Consider the following 19,333-nt stretch of genomic DNA (forward strand, 5'->3'; position numbering starts at 1 on the left):
GTTTCAGAAAGATTGGACCAGGGGGTCCAAATCTATGAGCCCCAAAAGAAGGTGCCCCTATCCTTCATTATTTCCTACGGAAGCAAGGCATTGAAAAGGCGTGCCGTCCCTTGAAATGTGATGGCCAGAACTCCCTTTGGAGTTCAATGACGCTTGTCACAGCCTTGATCTTGGCCCCACCCCTAATGTCTCCTGGCTCCACCCCCCAAGTCTCCTGGCTCCACCCCCAAAGTCCCCAGCTAGTTCTTAAATTGGACTTGGCAGCCCTAGTTTCCATATCTTCTCCAGTGCAACTTTCGTTTCCAAAGCAGAGCCGCAACAGTTTCGGATGTCCCCTCCCCCACCAGACAAGGGGCAATCCGTTTTCAACTCGGAGTACTAGATCCTGCCTCCCGGGGGCGCGTCGTTGCTCAGCGGAGACGGGCGCGCCGTGCGCGAGCTCTCTCCTCCCTTTCGTCGCCCCAGCCCTCAATTCGGAAGGTGGGAAGCAACAGGAGCGTTAACTTCTTTGGCGGAGTCGTGGCGTGTGCATCAGCCGGGCAAGCGTTACATTGGCTGGGAAGCTCGCGGGGAGAGGAGCCGAGCCGAAGAAAGCCTCGAGGGGGAGAAAAAAAAGGGGGGCTGCTTTTTCGCAGCCAGGAGTAGGGGACGCGAAGCCTTCCCGTGTTCTTCCGACGTGGGTCCTCCTTAGCGCGCCCCGGTTGGTTCTGCCGCGCAGGGTAAGCGATCGTCCTGATTTGGATATTTCACCCTTCCGAAAGTTTGGGCTTCGCGACGCTGGATCCTTGTAACAAATGTAACAGCTCCTTGGCCCTGTTTTGGGTTGGTTACTGTAGCCGAGCGAATGTCTTCGAGGGCTTAAGTTAGTCGCGTCTTCACTTGCATGGCCCAGCCCTGGGCCTGTGGCGTCAGATCTCAGAAGCGAAACTGGGTCGCCCGCCCCTAGTTAGTACTCGGGGGGGAGGCCGTCAAGCACTAAGGGTAGCTAGGCGAGCTGTGACTTGTTGGCATTTCCAGCGCCGCCGCTGCTTAATGTCTAGTACAGAGATCCCGGAGCCTGGGACTTCCTGAAATGCGTGCCGCTTGCCCTGCCTTTTTTTCCTCCCCCTCCTGTGCTCAACGCTGGAGTACGCATTTACTCTGCAAGAGAAGAGCACTTTGCTTATGTTCAAGGGCGCTCTTATTATCTAGGCCAGGTATTAACAGTAAGTTCTGGAGCTAAGCCATGTGCCATTGAAACCTTGGCGGTGTTCCCTTGTGAGTTCTAGCCTGCTCCTTACATATTTGTCTTTCTCTAGGGAAAGCTGATGTGGTACTGGTGTGGTTTGGCCGCTCCTGCGTGTCCCAGGGCTTAGATACACGGAGGTCCGTGCTAACAGTTAGCCTGTTTTGCTTCCAATGGGTGCGGTTGAGAGAGGGAGTTACTTCAGTAGTGCTGGCCTATTGCAGCTTGAAAATGACGCTGAAGTTTCCTCCGGCTCTTGGGAAATATTGTGTGTGCGTGCCTTAGGGACAAGAAATAAGCTGGCAGAAAATTGTGTAGCTCAAAAGGGAACCTGAGGCAACAGCCAGAGTTTGAGAGTCACTGTTTCTTTATTTTTAAATGACAAATGTATTGACTTTTTTTATTTTAACACCTCTCCCCTCCTTTCCCCTGGTATTTCCACAACAGACTCTCTGCCTGAAACCCTAGAGAGCCACTGCCAGCCTGAGTAGACAGTGCGGATCTTTATAGACTAATGAGCAGACTCAGTGTAAGGTCACTTGACTTGTTCAAAACTTTTCAGTGCATGAATAATTACCACCTGGTTATGTCAGCATATAAAACTGCTGTTTAGAGACACAGGAAAGGAAAGGTCCCCTGTGCAAGCACCAGTCGTTTCCAACTCTGGGGTGACGCTGCTTTCACAACGTTTTCACGGCAGACTTTTTATGGAGTAGTTTTGCCATTGCTTTCCCCAGTCTTGCTTTCCCCAAGCAAGCTGGGCACTCATTTAACCGACCTCGGAAGGATGGAAGGCTGAGTCAACCTCGGGCCAGCTACCTGAATCCAGCTTCCGCCGAAATCGAACTCAGGTCGCGAGCAGAGAGTTCAGACCTCAGTACTGCTGCTTTACCACTCTGCGCCACGGGGCCACTTATTAAAGACACAGAGTAAGGAACAAATTGGCAATATTAGCTACAAAAGGGGGAGGGAAGGCATGGTTTCCATAACTTGGAGGATGTGTTTTGTTTTCTTCCCTGCTTATTTAATTTCTTTCCAGCAGTAACTGCTTAAGAATGAGATGGGTCACCCTGACCTGGATAGCGCAGGCAAGCCTGATCTTATCAGATCTCAGAAGCTAAGCAGGGTTGACTCTGGGCAAGTACTTGGATGGGAGACCTCCTTGGAATGCCAGCATTTGGGAGGACCGGCAGGCTTTATTCAGCCACCTCTCTGAATATCCTCCAGGCCCCTAGTCGGGGCCAGTCACCGGAAGTCACCATGATGTGCAGGTGCACACATGCGGAAACAATTTTTAAAAAGGATGAGATGGGTCAAGTAGATTCAAAAGACCACCTGGGTGCTGAGAAACTTTTTTGAGATTGGGAAACCCTTCCTCAGATTCCCGCCCCCCCCAGACTGTTTTAACTTCTTATCTCCCAGGGTGTAGAGGATGACTAATTCTGCACAGCAGCCACACAATAAGGAATCTGATCTCTCCCTCTCTATCAGATAGATAGATCCCCCCCCTTAAATACCCTAAAATAGTCTTGCTTTCTAACATAAGTTCCTGTTGCCCTGGGAGCGTTGTTTGTGACTTCAAAGATTGTTTAACTCATTTGCTAAAAGCCCCAGCAGAAAACCAAGTGCAATGGTGAAGTCCTAAGCAGTTGTGTCTCTATAAGTCCGTAGGCTTTAATGGACCAAGGAAGGTATAATTTCTGCACTGTAAAGCTACTTTCAGATGTTCATGAGAAGAATAAAGCTGGTTCATTCTTCACCTAGATTTTCCTCTCCCTTGCCCCATGCAGAGGAATCTTTGATCAAACCACAATTTATTGTCATGTCTGAATTTGAAGTGCCTTAATAGTGTAGGTTTTGTTTCTTTTTCACTTCTGGGTTCTACATCTCTTCCAGCTGAAAGCCACCGAAAAGATAATGTGATTTTTTTTTTTAAAGAAGCAGAATTTCCACTACTAGTGTGAAGCAAGAGAAACAAAGTTAGAGTTCAGTGACACCTTTAAGACCAACAAAGTTTTATTCAGGGTGTCACGACTCAGGGGGGGGGGGGGGTCTTACCAATTGCTGCCGCCACTCTGGTTAAGGGTCTCCCTTGAGAAGGCCCAGAGTACCCTCCCAAGCCCTTCCAGGCCTCCCTTAGCTTAGGCCAAATAATGGACATGAGGACCAGGCGCAGAGTGAACAACAGAAAAAAAAGTTTATTTTAAAAGGTCAGTGCAATATAACAAAGAAGGTGTATAAAACAGTAAAAGGGGTGAAGGGAAAAATAAATAAATGCCCTAACGCATCTGAACTTATTGTCCCTACTGTCTCAGTCATAGCCTACTCACCCTCCCTCTAAGGGCAAGGGTCTCTTCCTGGCAGCAGCTCCCCCTCAGCTCTGCCTCCTAGGAAAAGAACACCGCCTTCCTGGGCTTGGCCCTCTTATCTTTTCCTCCCAGGCCCCACCCCTCTCTGGGCCAGTTTCCCTTCAAAACCCTTGCCACCCAGTCAGAGGGATAGAGGGGATCCTGGGAAACGTAAGCTCTTCCCTGTACTCCTAATCAGGCTTCCCTGGGGCCTGCAGGCCTCGCTAGGCCCAGGATCGTGGGTGTGAGCTTTTTTGTGCATGCACACATCCTCAGACAGAATGGAATGGAAACAGATAATCTTACATATAGAAGATGGGGAGTAAATTAGCACCCAAAATAATGAAGATGCTTTTAACAGATTAAAAGAATGATAAGCTTAGTCATATGTAGGGTTGCCAAGTCCAATTAAAGAAATATCTGGGGACTTTGGGGGTGGAGCCAGGAACAAGGGTGTGACAAGCATAATTGAACTCCAAGAGAGTTCTGGCCATCACATTTAAAGGGACAGCACACCTTTTTAAATGTCTTCCTTCTATAGGAAATAATGAAGGATAGGGGCACCTTCTTTTGGGGCTCATAGAATTGGACCCCCTGGTCCAATTGTTTTGAAACTTGGGGAGTACTTTGAGGAGAGGCACTAGATACTATACTGAAAATTTGGTGCTTCTACCTCAAAAAACAGCTCCCCCAGAGCCCCTGAAACCTCCAGATCAATTCCCCATTATACCCTATGAGAATTGATCTCCACATAGGGAATAATGAAGTGCTCAGCAGACGTTTCCCTCCCCCCCCCCCCGTTTCTGGTGACTGAAGGGAGATTGGCCTCTCTACTCAAGAGTTGCTGCCAACTTCTTCAAAGTAACACAGACACACCATCCCAAGAGGAAACCTTTCAGTCAGAGACTGAAGCTTCCAAAGCCACATGGTCCTCTGGGGGCAGGGCTTCCCCCCGCCGGCCAGCTGACTGGGGGTGGGAAGGAGCCTGGGAAAGCGGAAGAACTCCCACTGGGACCTGGGGATTGGCAAGCTTAGTCAAATGGCTAGGCTTACCAATCCCCAGGTCCCAGCGGGGGATCCCTCGGTTTTACAGGCTTCCCCCTGCCCCCAGCCACCTGGCTGGTGGGGGGAGCCTCGCCCTCACAGCCACCATGCAGCTCCAATCCCAGAAACCTCCAATCAGGTCCGTTTCAAAATGTGTGTGTGTGTGCCTTTAAAGTTGAGCAGGAAGTACTTCATGGGAAGGGTCAGCAAAACAGTCCCTCAGTTTGTTTTGCTTTCATTTCAGAGCAACTAAGTGTGTGGGGGTGTGTGTGAGAAAGAGAGCAGCGTAGCCCCTGGTTTTTTCAGATGTCCTTGTGGAGAAACCAGACCCAGTGTGTGTGTGTGTGTGTGTGTGAGAGAGAGAGAGGCTTGTCAATCCCCAGGTTTGGAGGCCCTCCCCCCCTGCTTTAGGGTCATCAGAAAGCGGGGGGGGGGGCGGGAGGGAGGGAAATGTCTACTGGGCAATTATTTCCTATGGAGAACGATTCCCATAGGGAATAATGAGGCATTGATCTGCGGGTATCGGGGGCTCTGGGGGGGGGATGTTTTTTGAGGTAGAGGCACCAAATTTTCAGTATAGCATCTAGTGCCTCTCCACAAAATTCCCCCCAAGTTTCAAAATGATTGGACCAGGAGGTCCAATTCTATGAGCCTTCCCCTGTCTTTCATTATTTCCTGTGTAAGGAAGGCATTTTAAAAGGTGTGCTGTCCCTTTAAATGTGATGGCCAGAACTCCCTTGGAGTTCAATTATGCTTGTCACACCTTTGTTCCTGACTCCACCCCCAAAGTCCCCAGATATTTCTTGAATTGGACTTGGCAGCCCTACGTATGGCTGTCACCTTCTTGGGTTCAAGGGGGGGGGATAACATCACAAGGGCATAACTATGTCAGAATTGGAGACTGATGTGTCCTTGATGGTGTGAGGCTGCCATTAGATTTCTTAACCGTAAAGATTAATAAATTTAGAGTCTGTTCTCATGCTCCATTGGTCTCCTTTCAGGCATGGGTTAAACAACATATTTTTCTTAGAGATGTTCTGTTTTGTCACAGGAATCTACTCTTAATATGTTGCATAGTGTTACAAACATTATTTCAATGTATTAATACAAAAAAGAAATACATTCGAACGCAGCTGATGTATAGCTCTGTTTGGTGAGAATGGGTTTAGAATATATTGTTGAGTCCTGGGGAGGTGTTTGTTCCAAGTGTAATAATTTGTTGTTCAGCAATTTCCCTTTCAATTCTGTTCTTGAACATATGAACATATGAAGCTGCCTTATACTGAATCAGACCCCCCTGGGTCCATCAAAGTCAGTATTGTCTTCTCAGACTGGCAGTGGCTCTCCAGGGTCTCAAGCTGAGGTTTTTCACACCTATTTGCCTGGACCCTTTTTTGGAGATGCCGGGGATTGAACCTGGGACCTTCTGCTTCCCAAGCAGATGCTCTACCACTGAGCCACCGTCCCTCTTGAAGTTCCCTTGCAATTAAATAGCTACTTGGAGGTCACTGATTTCAATGTTCTGGAAGGGTGAAGTGGTCCCCTACAAGTTTCTCGGTTTTGTGATTCCTGATGTCAGATTTGTTCCCATTTATCCTTTGGCATAGGGTATGACTTGTTTGTCCTATGCAGAGAACCAAAGGGCATTATTGGCACTTAATGGCACAGACAATGTAGAAGATTAGCAAGTGAATGAACCTGAGATGGTGTAGGTGATTGTGTTACCTGGATGTATGTGTCAGCAAACTTGGCATTTGAGATCATTGCAAGCTCTAGTACCAATACCCATGTTCAAAATAGATGTTACATTATTGTGGGTAAGGAGTTTTTTGAGATTGGAGGGTTGTCTATGCATAAGAAAAGATTTGCCCCCAGTACTTGTGAAAGAGAGCTTTCATTGTCCAATAGAGGTTGTAAGTAATTGATGATGCGTTGAACTGTTTTGAATTGAGAGTTGTGTGTGACCACTAGTGGTGTTCTGTTATTGTCTTTTTTGCGCCTGTCTTGCAACAGATTTTCTCTGGGTACCATTCTGGCTTTATTGATCTGTTTCCTGACTTCATCAGGTGGGTACTTTAGTTCCAAAAAGAGTTGTTGTAGATCCCTCAGGTGAGAATCTCTGTTTGTAGGATTAGAGCAAATGCAGCTATAGTGTAGAGTCAGTATACAGAAGAGCCTGACTGTATACAATAGATGATTTGGTATGTTTGGGATGGTAGCTGGAGCCATGCAGCTATGTATGTTTGTCGGTCAGTAGGTTTCCAGTATAAAGTGATGTCTATGTGTCCATTATGTCTTTTTACAGTAGTGTCCAGAGAACGTATTTCTTGCATAGATTGTGTCATTGTTAGGCTGTGACAATAAGGATGGTGAAGCAAGGTTATGGGAAGGGAAGAAGCAAATTAACCAGACATGCATAGCAGCCCAAACTTCCCAAATTGTTTCTAAAGTTTAGGGAGATTTCTGTGCTACAAAATCACTGGACAGCATGTGATCAGTTGCTTCCCTGTCATTTGTTCCTTTTTGTAACATACAACTGCTCAAGTAACCAAATAAAGGAGCAAAGAAAGCAAGACTGAGAAAACAGCATGACCTTTTGTTGTTGATGTGTCTTTACCTGCCTGTGTGTTGAAGATTCCTTTCCTCTATTGAGTAGAGGCCCTGACAGTAATACCTTGGTGCTGATGCTGCCCCCTCCCACTCTATGGAGAGCCAGTTTGGTGTAGTGGTTAAGTGTGCGGACTCTTATCTGGGAAAACCGGGTTTGATTCCCCACTCCTCCACTTGCACCTGCTGGCATGGCCTTGGGTCAGCCATAGCTCTGGCAGAGGTTGTCCTTGAAAGGGCAGCTGCTGTGAGAGCCCTCTCCAGCCCCACCCACCTCACAGGGTGTCTGTTGTGGGGGAGGAAGGTAAAGGAGATTGTAGGCCGCTCTGAGCCTCTGTCCTTGAAAGGGCAGCTGCTGTGAGAGCCCTCTCAGCCCCACCCACCTCACAGGGTGTCTGTTGCGGGGGAGGAAGGTAAAGGAGATTGTGAGCCGCTCTGAGACTCTTCGGAGTGGAGGGCGGGATATAAATCCAATATCATCATCTTCTTCTATGAATCTTCAAAAAGGAACAATGAAGAGTAGTGGCCACCTACTCACTAAGCATGGCCTTATTGCTTCCCAGATTTCTTTTTGTATCCTCTGGGAGTCTTGTCTCCCAAACAGGAGGGACCCTACAGTTGTATACACCCATTTCTACCTAAATGAATGGCTATGTGTGAGAAGGGTAGGAATCCCGTGGTGCAGAGTGGTAAAGCTGCAGTACTGCAGTCTGAGCTCTCTGCTCACAACCTGAGTTCAATCCTGGCAGAAGTTGGGTTCAGGTAGCCTGCTCAAGGGTCACTCAGGCTTCCATCCTTTCGAGGTCGGTAAAATGACTACCCAGCTTGCTGCGGGGAGAGTGTAAATGACCGGAGAAGGCAATGGCAAACCACCCCGTAAAAAGTCTGCCATGAAAACATCATGTTGCGATTGCACCTTTAAGACCAACTTAGTTTTATTCAGAACGTAAGCTTTTGTGTGCACCCGAAAGCTTACGTTCTGAATAAAACTAAGCTGGTCTTAAAGGTGCAATTGACTCCTATTTTGTTCTACTACTTCAGACCAACACGGCTGCCTATTTAGATCTATCATGATGCAATGTCACCCCAGAGTGGGAAACAACTGGTGCTTGCACAGGGGGACTACCTTTACATTTTTATGTGTGAGAAAGAGAACATGTGCCAATGGTGAGGAAATGAAACCTGTAATAGCACTGCATAATGCATGTGAGTTCCCAGCTGCAGTAGGGATGAGTTTCATGTAGCTGAATTTGCAAAAGGAACCCAGGGAGGGTGCATCAGCATGAAGCTAGAGGTCTGAAAAAAATTAAAATGGGGAGCATGTTTGATTCTTGTAACTACCAGGGTTTCTTTTTCAAGTGTGTAAGAGTATGAACAAACTATTCTCAGTCCATTCCCAGTGTTCCCACACGAATCACTGAGCTGCGCATGACCCCTAATTAGGAGGAGGCCAACCCTGAACCATGCCTCCAAGAGTGGGCAGTTCTATTGTGGTCTGTATCGAGGGTAATTGATGAAACGTGCCAGTTGTTGCATATGCAGAGATCAAATTGTCCTCCCTTGGCAGAGGCTGATCTAGTTCCCAAAACCTTTTAAAAATCCCTGGACCAAGAGAAGCTAGATTAAAAACAACGAGGGAGCAAGCCTTCTCAGCAATGGCCCCCCCCCCCGATGGTGGAATCAACTTCCAGAGGTGGTGCGAGCCCTGCAGGACCTGAATCAGTTCCGCAGGGCTTGCAAAACCACCCTCTTTCAGCTCGCTTTCAAGATAGAACCCGGCTAAATTGACTTCTAGCCATCTTATATATGGCTGTGAATTGTAGCACCTTAATTATTAACACATAACAGCTGTTTTATTTAATTTTAACCTAATTTATAACTGTAATTTAATTGTATTTTAATTTGTCTTGTTGTATTGATTGTATTTTATTGGAATCATGGTTGTTCCATGTCTGTGAGCCGCCCTGAGCCTGCCTTTGGCGGGGGAGGGCGGGATACAAAAATAAATTTATTATTATTATTATTATGATCAAAAGGAAGCAAAGCCAGATCAGTGAATCGGTTATGCAGAGATGCAGTTGGCAGCCTCCTCTCTAGGTGGGTAATTGTGCTCCCAGGAACCGTCACACCATTTTGTTATTTCACAGCACAAAATATATTTCAGATAAGGATAGGCAGAAGCGTGGAGGAGGAGGAGGAAGATGGGATTATATACGTAGGTTTCTTTCTACTCACAGAGTTTAAGCCGTTAATGTATGGCAGAGCACCATCTGCTTCTTTCTTATTGATTGATGCTGGTGGGTGTACATGCATTTTGATAATCTTTTAGGTATATCGTCTTTAAACGAATAACTGGACTACAGGCTCCTATAAATTTTAATAAGCAGCAGCAGCAGCTTTGGCTGGACTCTAGTGACACAAACGGACTCATTAAAAGTGTGCGTTTGTCAATCATTCCTTGTGCATAAGATTTAAAGGAATGATATCTTGTTCCTCTACATGAGCTAGTGAGATCAACTCTTTATGGAAATGCATAAAGATAAAAGTGACGTTTGTGCTCTGCAAAGCAAAGATCTCAACCCTCATATAATATTATATAATATGCTCCACTGTTGGACTGACAATAAAGGACTAGTCATTCCTTTGAGGAAAATAATAAAAGCTGCATATCCACTGGGTGACTTTGGGTCACTCCCTCCCAACCTAGGCCAGTCACTCCTTCGCGGCTTAACCTGTCAAGCAATGTTAATCTTCCCCCTGAATGTATGATGCTAATCAGATATATCTGCAATGTTTCATAAATGTTACTAACCATAAAGTAAGCTGGGCACATCAAAGTAGAATATTGCTGGTGCCTTTTTTGCGCCTCTCTCGCTTTTACTAACAAACGCAAGAATGCACTCTTTGAAGATAAGCGCCTCCAGGGATGAGTTCTCAGACCTGGTCCCAGGGAAGGAAACCACAGGGAAGATAAGGGAAGTTACTGTGCGAATATTCACATGTGAATGCAGCCTTGTTTAGAAATTGTAGCTTTGTTTAGAAAACCTTTGATGTGCCATCTTTAAGTATGCTCTGCAATGTTACTTAGTATCAGTTCCAAGCCCTCCTTACTGCATATGGATTTACAATAAACCTTACTTTGTTTCAGCTCAAGGACTGGTTACTTTGAAATCTAATTGCTTGACACAACCTACCTCACAGGGTATATGTTCTGAGGAAACAATGGGAGAAGAAGATGAAGATATTGGATTTATATCCCGCCCTCCACTCCGAAGAGTCTCAGAGTGGCTCACAATCTCCTTTACCTTCCTCCCCCACAACAGACACCCTGTGAGGTGGGTGGGGCTGGAGAGGGCTCTCACAGCAGCTGCCCTTTCAAGGACAACCTCTGCCAGAGCTATGGCTGATCCAAGGCCATGCTAACAGGTGCAAGTGGAGGAATGGGGAATCAAACCCGGTTCTCCCAGATAAGAGTCCGCACACTTAACCACTACACCAAACTGGCTCTAAACTGCTATAGGTCATCTTTGGGAAGAAAAGCATGGTGTACCTATCTAAATAACAAATAACACCAACGGAATTCAGCTGAAGATTTCCCACCCCCCATAATCTTGCCCAATACTAAAAACAGAGGGGAAAATAAGATTAGTAATTAAGCTTGAAAAGTACCAGGTGGTTTGCCATTGCCTGCTTTTGTGCTGCAACCCTGGACTTCCTGGTTGTCTCCCATCCAAGTACTAATTAGCTATGATCTTGCTTAGCTTCCAGGATCTGATGAGATTGGGGTAACCTAGCACTTAGAAGACAGGGGTCTTCCCCCTCAGAGAATGTGGTATCTTTGTGCTCGCTTCGGCAGCACATATACTGAGAATGTGGTATCTTTGAAAGAAAATGTAAAAGCCTAACATAAAATTACATTATTTGTGGTTGGCTGCCTCAGGACTAATGAAAAGGATTTCTTTTCTAACAATGTCTGTGGTCGTTGTCTCCAGTGCGACGAGTCGTTAATGCAGGGCTATTCATTCTGAGGCTTGCAAAAAAGTTACATTCCCATAAATCAAAAGAGTCAGTGTATTTCACCACCCCAAACACACATGGCTAATAATATATAACTAATATATATCCTTGTAAATTGCCAGAGCATCTCTGAACATATAGGACTCTCTTTCCCCGCTGCTCCAAGTTTTGTAGTATGGAATAACCTTCATTAGAGGTATGTCCATTCCACCACCTCATTCAGCTGCACGTATTGACTCAGCGTTGAATCCCTGCATCTGTACAACTTTGATATAATCATTATGGGCAAGCTGTGTTGCATTTTAAAAATAAAATACTGTGTTGCATTTAAAAAAAAAATACTTCAGGATAGGGGAACACTAGAAACTGGTGTTGCAGAATGCAACAGCAACAGTACTGGGTGTGTACCTGGAAGTGACATTATGGCATCATGTGATGCTCTAAGAATTTTCCAAAGCTCTTAGCATTTTTACCTTTCCAGACGGGAAGTTTCTAGAGCATTGCGTGGTGTGTGTGATATCACTTCTGGGTACACACTGAGTACATACGGGAAACTGAGGTTGCGGGATGTCGCCACCACCCATTTTGCTTGTGCTGTTCCGCTAAATAGCAGCAAGGGCTGGGAGCAGGAGGTTGCCAACCATAGCAACCATAGAGAGCCAACCATAGAGAGCCAGTTTGGTGTAATGGTTAAGTGTGCGGACTCTTATCTGGGAGAACCGGGTTTGATTCCCACTCCTCCACTTGCACCTGCTGGGATGGCCTTGGGTCAGCCATAGATCTGGCAGAGGTTGTCCTTGAAAGGGCAGCTGCTGGGAGAGCCCTCTCCAGCCCCACCCACCTCACAGGGTGTCTGTTGTGGGGGAGGAAGGGAAAGGAGATTGTGAGCCGCTCTGAGACTCTTCGGAGTGGAGGGCGGGATATAAATCCAATATCATCATCATCTTCTTCTTATAGCAGGCACTCCGGTCCCCCTATTTTGGACCCATAGTAATGATGGAAATAGTTCATTTTTTAAGAAGTATTTCCATCATACATGAAGCTGCACCTGTTGAGTTTTTTCTAGTCTTGCAGCTCTTTAAATCTAAAGGCGCTTCTTTTATCATTTGGGGTCCCCCCCCCTTTTAAAATATTTTGTATTTTTCTGAAAACCTCTTCAGATTTACAGAAAGATTTGGCTGGCCCATTCTCTGCTTCAGTCACCAAATATAAGCATCCTCAGATCTGGCTGAGTTAAAAAGGTAAAGGTAGTCCCCGGTGGTAGTCCTATGGTACAGAGTGGTAAAGCTGCAGTACTGCAGTCTGAAGCTCTGCTCACGACCTGAGTTCGATCCCGGCAGTAGCTGGGTTCAGGTAGCCAGCTCCAGGTTGACTCAGCATAAAAAAAAATAAAAAAGTAAAGGGACTACCTTTACTTTTACCTAGTTCCCTGTGCAAGCACCAGTCATTTCCAACTCTGGGGTGACGTCGCATCACAACGTTTTCATGGCAGACTTTTTATGGGGTGGTTCGCATTGTCTTCCCCAGTCATATACACTTCCCCCCCCCCCCCAGCACGCTGGGTCCTCATTTTACCGACCTTGGAAGGCTGAGCCGGCAACCTGAACCCAGCTTCCGCCGGGATTGAACCCAGGTCGTGAGCAGAGCTTGGACATTTCACATTTCAGAGAGTTCTGAGAGAGAGCAGATAAGAAGTGCTATAAGGGTGAGGTTTGGCTTTCTAAACAGCTGGGGGAGTTGTTGAGAATTTCTGAGTTTGTGTGACTGTGTGATTGCTGAAAATTCTGAGTTTGTGGTTGCTGGGGAACTGCTGTTTGTTTGGTTTGAGTGGGCTGAAGGTGATTGTTGCTGATTGATTAGGAGTGGCTATGTTCCTGGGGCAGACTGAGACCCCACGCTCTTTGCATTATTAAGCTGCGTCTTGCCAAAGGGCGAGAGTTAAAGGGCTCTTGGCCTGGGGGCTGTGTAAGGACCAGGAACCCAGATCCCTATTTTCCTTGTGTTCCCAATAAGGTAAGTAGACCCTCCAGAAGGAGAGCCACATAAACAAACAGTATTTAAAAGGGGACTGTATATTTTAAAAATGCTATCATGAAGGTAGAATGCCAGCAGGGCGGGTGGGGGCTTTCCAGTGTTTTGCACTGAGTGTCACATGTATGACTATCTGCCCACAGGACAGAAGTCTTGGGTGTGTGCTCGATGCAAGGAGCTCCTGGTACTCAGGGAACGAGTTCATATTCTTGAGGCTGAGGTGACTGACTTGGAGAAGCAGAGACAGTCAGTTAGGCACTCGGAGAAGACTCTCAGGGACGTATTAGATAAGCCCCAGTCTGAACGTGGCAGCTCCGTTGCTGCCAGGGAGCATGAGGGTCGAGAGGGAACAGGGCACCAGGCTGAGGACAAGGGGAATGCGCCCTCAGAAGGGACCTCTTCTTCGGTTGGTGAGCGGGTATCCTTTCGTGCCAAGGAACCATCCCTGGGAAGGGAGGGAGCGGGGGGGCTTGGCAGTTGGTGATTCGATCCTTAGGCAAGTAGACAGCTGGTTGGCAAAACCGCGTACTGACCGTACGGTGACTTGCCTGCCTGGTGCGAAGGTAGCAGACATTACGCGTGTTGTAGATAGACTGATAGACAGTGCTGGGGAGGAGCCAGTGGTCATGGTGCATGTTGGCACCAACGATGTGGGGAAATGCAGTCGTGAGGTCCTGGAGAAAAAATTTAGGCTGCTAGGCAGGAGACTTAAGGCCAGGACCTCCAAGGCAGCCTTCTCAGAAGTGCTACCCATTCCACGTGCAGGGCTGGAGAGACAGGCACAAATTAGAAGTCTCAATGTGTGGATGAGACGATGGTGTAGGGAGGAAGGGTTTAAGTTTGTTAGGCACTGGGATGCTTTCTGCAACAAGCGGGAACTGTACAAAAGAGACGGTCTCCACTTGTCCCCAGATGGAACCAAGCTGCTGGTGCTTAAAATAAAAAAGGTGGCAGAGCAGTTTTTAAACTAAATCTTGGGGGAAAGCCGACAGGAGATGAAATGTCTCTGGTTCAGGAGGACTCATCTCAAAGAGATGAAGGATTAGCTGTTACTTTTCTGCTGGGTAATGGATCACTGAGATGGTGACAAACCACTGAGATGGTGACAAACAGTATGGAGTGTCTGCCAAAGTCTCGAGGCAGGAGGAAGGTTGCGGGCCTAACTTGCCTGGGAAATTATAGATGTTTGCATACAAATGCTAGAAGTGCTTGAAGTAAAATTGGTGAGTTGGAATGTTTAGTGTTGGGGGAAAACATAGACATTGTGGGAATTTCAGAAACTTGGTGGAATGAGGAGAATCAGTGGGACACGGTGATTCCTGGATATAAGTTATATCGGAAGGATAGGGAGGGAAGGGTTGGAGGTGGGGTGGCTCTGTATTTCAGAGAGGGTACACAGTCCAGTAAGACTGAGGTCAAAGAATTAGATTCCCTTCTAGAAATGCTTTGGGTTGAAATAGAGGGCCCAAAAGGAAACTTAACTATGGGAGTTTGTAATCGCCCACCAAATCAAAAGATAGAGGATGACTATAATATGATGGAAGGGTTAAAGATAGCGGCTAAACATAAAAACTGTGTCGTAATAGGTGATTTTAACTACCCGCAGATTGATTGGGTCAATATGTTTTCAGGTCGAGAGAAAGAGATTGAGTTTCTAGATGCTCTCAGTGACTGTGCTATGGAGCAGATGGTCACAGAACCTACCAGGGGTGGGGCGATCCTGGATTTGGTCCTAAGTAATGCCCAAGACTTGGTGAGAGATGTAAAAGTGATTGCACCACTTGGGAGCAGTGACCATAACGTTATTGATTTCACCATTTGTATAAATAGGGAGTTGCCCCAAAAGACCAGCACAACCATGTTTAACTTTAAAAGGGGTAAATTCTCTGAGATAAGGAGGCATGTGAAGAGAAAACTGAAAGAAAAGGTAAATACAGTCAAAACGCTTGGGGAAGCTTGGAGGCTATTTAAAACTATAATCCTAGAAGCTCAGATAAAATATATACCACAAGTTAGGAAAGGCACAAACAGGTATAAGAAAAGGCCTGCATGGTTAACAAACAAAGTAATGGAAGCTGTAAAAGGTTAGAAGGACTCCTTTAAGTGGTGGAAAGCTAGTCCAAGTGAGATTAATAAAAGGGAACACAGGCTGTGGCAAATCAAATGCAAGACTGTGATCAGGCAGGCAAAAAGGGACTATGAGGAGTATATTGCAAAAAACATAAAGACCAACAATAAAAATGTCTTCAAATATATTGGAAGCAGGAAACCAGCCAGGGAGGCAGTGGAGCCCTTGGATGACCAAGGGGTAAAAGGATTACTGAAGGAGGATAGGGAAATGACTGAGAAGCTGAATGCCTTATTTGCCTCAGTCTTCACTGTGGAAGATGAGAAGTGTTTGCCTGCTCCAGAACTACTAATTTTGGAAGGGGTGTTGAAAGACCTGAGTCAGATTGAGGTGACAAGAGAGGAGGTCCTACAACTGATTGACAAATTAAAAACTAATAAGTCACCAGTTTCAGATGGTATACATCCAAGAGTTCTCAAAGAACTTAAAGTTGAACTTGTTGACAAAAATATGTAATCTTTCGTTGAAATCTGCCTCCGTTCCTGAGGCCTGGAAGGTAGCAAATGTCACCCCCATCTTTAAAAAGGGTTCCAGGGAAGATCCGGGAAATTACAGGCCAGTCAGTGACTGCAATACTGGGGAAGTTGGTAGAAAGCATTATCAAGGACAGAATGAGTAGGCACATTAATGAACACAAGTTACTGAGGAATACTCAGCATGGATTCTGTAAGGGAAGATCTTGCCTCACTAACCTGTTACAGTTCTTTGAGGGGGTGAACAAACATGTGGACAAACGGGACACCATAGATGTTGTTTACCTTGACTTCCAGAAAGCTTTTGATAAAGTTCCTCATCAAAGGCTCCTTAGTAAGCTTGAGAGTCATGGAGTAAAAGGACAGGTCCTCTTGTGGATCAAGAATTGGCTAATTAATAGGAAGCAGAGAGTGAGTATAAATGGACAGTCTTCACAGTGGAGGACGGTAAGCAGTGGGGTGCCGGAGGGCTCAGTACTGGGTCCCATACTCTTTAACTTGTTCATAAATGATTTGGAATTGGGAGTAAGTAGTGAAGTGGCCAAGTTTGCAGATGACACTAAATTGTTCAGGGTGGTGAGAACCAGAGAGGATTGTGAGGCACTCCAAAGGGATCTGTTGAGGCTGGGTGAGTGGGTGTCAACGTGGCAAATGAGGTTCAATGTGGTCAAGTGCAAAGTAATGCACATTGGGGCCAAGAATCCCAGCTACAAATACAAGCTGATGGGTTGTGAACTGGCAGAGACTGACCAAGAGAGAGATCTTGGGGTCGTAGTAGATAACTCACTGAAAATGTCAAGACAGTGTGCAATTGCAATAAAAAAGTCCAACGCCATGCAGGGAATTATTAGGAAGGGAATTGATAACAAATCAGCCAGTATCATAATGCCCCTGAGGGAAGTCGACAAGGTCCTCTGTTCTGTGCGTCCGACTACTTGTTATCTGGACCCATGTGTGTCCTGACTGGTAAGGGCTTTCCGGACGGAGTTATTGGTGCCACTTCAAGGGATCATTAATAGGTCCTTGACAGAAGGGACCTTCCCTACGCCCCTCAAGGAAACAGTACTTCGTCCTCTTCCTAAAAAAACATTTTTATAGGTTTACAAGATTATGCATGGGATGGAGAAAGTAGAGAAAGACATACTTTTCTCCCTTTCTCACAATATAAGAACTTGTGGGCATTCAATGAAATTGCTGAGCGGTTGGGTTAAAACAGATAAAAGGAAGTACTTCTTCACCCAAAGGGTGATTAACATGTGGAATTCACTGCTACAGGAGGTGGTGGTGGCTACAAGCATAGCCAGCTTTAAGAGGGGATTGGATAACAATATGGAGCAGAGGTCCACCAGTGGCTATTAGCCACAGTATGTGTATATATGTATATGTGTGTGTGTGTGCGTGCGTGTGTGTGTATATGTATGTATGTGTATGTGTGTGTTTATGTATATATATATAAATATACACACACATATATTGGCCACTATGTGACACAGAGTGTTGGACTGGATGGGCCATTGGCCTGATCCAACATGGCATCTCTTATGTTCTTATGGACTGCAGTACTGCAGCTTACCACTCTGTGCCATGGGACTGAGTTAGCTATTAATAGATAGACAAGTCAGGGCCTGTGATATTCACTGATGGATTCCGCCCCCTGCCCCACAGTCAGTGCCAGCCAAGACAGGGAAGGGGTCTCACCACAAATATCAAAGTTCTTCTCCCCCCCCCCCCACTGTTGCAGCTGTTGTCACAGAGCTACCATCCTCCCCCCCCCCCCATCAGTGCCATTAAGCACAGCATGGCTCCAGCCTCCACTGCCAGATCCCTGCATTTCCCAAAGCCCTCCACCTTCAAAGCTTTTGCCACTGGGCAGCTGTGCTCCCAACACCCCCACTCTGACATTAGTGCTGGGAGCTTCCTCCCCCAGTCCCATTGCAGCTCCCAAAGCCCCTCCCCATTACATGGATGCCTGTGAGCCCAGGTTGATTCCCCCTCCCCCCACTGCTACCTCTGACAGAGGTAGGTGCATTATCTGCACATGCACAGACTTTCATGTGTGTGTGTGGGGGGGTTTAGCCCCCTTCCATGTATTTTTTTTTACACTTTTCACATTTTTTTTGCAAACTTGGGGAGTCTTAGCGTGGGCTCAATCCACAGATTTAGGTATCGGCAGATCTGCCCACACTTAATCTCTCCCCCACCTGGCCCCATATATAGCGAGATACCATATCTTTATGGTATATTACATATTGTACAATTTTGACTGCTTAATGACACAGTTTAGTATTTTTGTGTGATATATTATTCAAGATTTTTGATCGAGATCTTTGTAGTTTATTATGCTTTAGTACATGACACCTATATGTGCTGCTTCGAGGTCACAAATGAGACTTTTACATATGAACATATGAAGCTGCCTTCTACTGAATCAGACCATTGGTCCATCAAAGTCAGTATTGTCTTCTCAGACTGGCAGCAGCTCTCCAGGGTCTCAAGCTGAGGTTTTTCACGCCTATTTGCCTGGACCCTTTTTTTGGAGATGCCAGGGATTGAACCTGGGACCTTCTGCTTCCCAAGCAGATGCTCTACCACTGAGCCACCGTCCCTCCCGTGCTCTCCAGGGTCTGAAGCTGAGGTTTTTCACACCTATTTGCCTGGACCCTTTTTTGGAGATGCCAGGGATTGAACCTGGGACCTTCTGCTTCCCAAGCAGATGCTCTACCACTGAGCCACCGTCCCTCCCGTGCTCTCCAGGGTCTGAAGCTGAGGTTTTTCACGCCTATTTGCCTGGACCCTTTTTTGGAGATGCCAGGGATTGAACCTGGGACCTTCTACTTCCCAAGCAGATGCTCTACCACTGAGCCACCGTCCCTTCCAAATAATGGTGGTGGTCTGTCTGTTGATGCTTACAGACATTTCAGCTAATTCATTGGTTTATTTCCTCAAGCTTTTGGGTTACCTAATCTATTTTCTTTGGTTGCACCCCCCCCTCCCCGCTCCTTTTCTTCTTTGTTTAGGGGTTTACTGGCCAAACCAGTAAAACATGGGTAATGAAACTACCTTTTTTCCCTCTTATCTCTCATCTCATCCCCTCTATTCCACTTGAAAGGCTCTTTTCAAAATCCACCAGTACCAGTGGCAGGCTGGTAATCATACAGTCAGCACAAAGAGTTTCAGCTTGGTGCATAGGCATCCTGAAAAATCAGGTTTTCATACAGCGTATGGTGGTATGCAAAATCTGCATGTTGTCCCTTTTAGACAGCCTGGCAACTGCACATATCTGGGGGATGGTGGGTAGTGCGTGTTCCTGATACATGTGTTTGGCAGGCTCTTGGTATTCTTTGTCATAATGTCTTAAAAGGGCTAATCAAACTCATGTAAGTGATTAGTCTATGCTACATGGCACTATTGTCTGAAAGCTGTAACACTGAATCCAGATGTTGATCATAGATTCAAACAC

General features: G+C 46.3%; 1 protein-coding gene across 3 annotated transcripts in view; it reads left to right on the top strand.

Annotated features, from left to right (window-relative positions):
* The first annotated feature begins 269 nt into the window (after positions 1-269).
* The window catches only part of TMBIM1 (transmembrane BAX inhibitor motif containing 1), a 131,182-nt gene continuing 112,118 nt past the window's right edge, over positions 270-19,333 (top strand). Inside the window, exon 1 of one of the 3 annotated variants that reach the window (XM_060263307.1) lies at positions 270-719. The gene's annotated coding sequence lies outside the window, so the exon portion shown is untranslated. Of the gene's footprint in view, positions 720-948; positions 1,206-19,333 lie in introns of those variants that run through there. The other 2 variants (XM_060263305.1, XM_060263309.1) reach the window with 2 other exon arrangements.

This window comes from Heteronotia binoei, chromosome 21 (assembly GCF_032191835.1).
Source record: "Heteronotia binoei isolate CCM8104 ecotype False Entrance Well chromosome 21, APGP_CSIRO_Hbin_v1, whole genome shotgun sequence".
Classification (NCBI taxonomy): domain Eukaryota; kingdom Metazoa; phylum Chordata; class Lepidosauria; order Squamata; family Gekkonidae; genus Heteronotia; species Heteronotia binoei.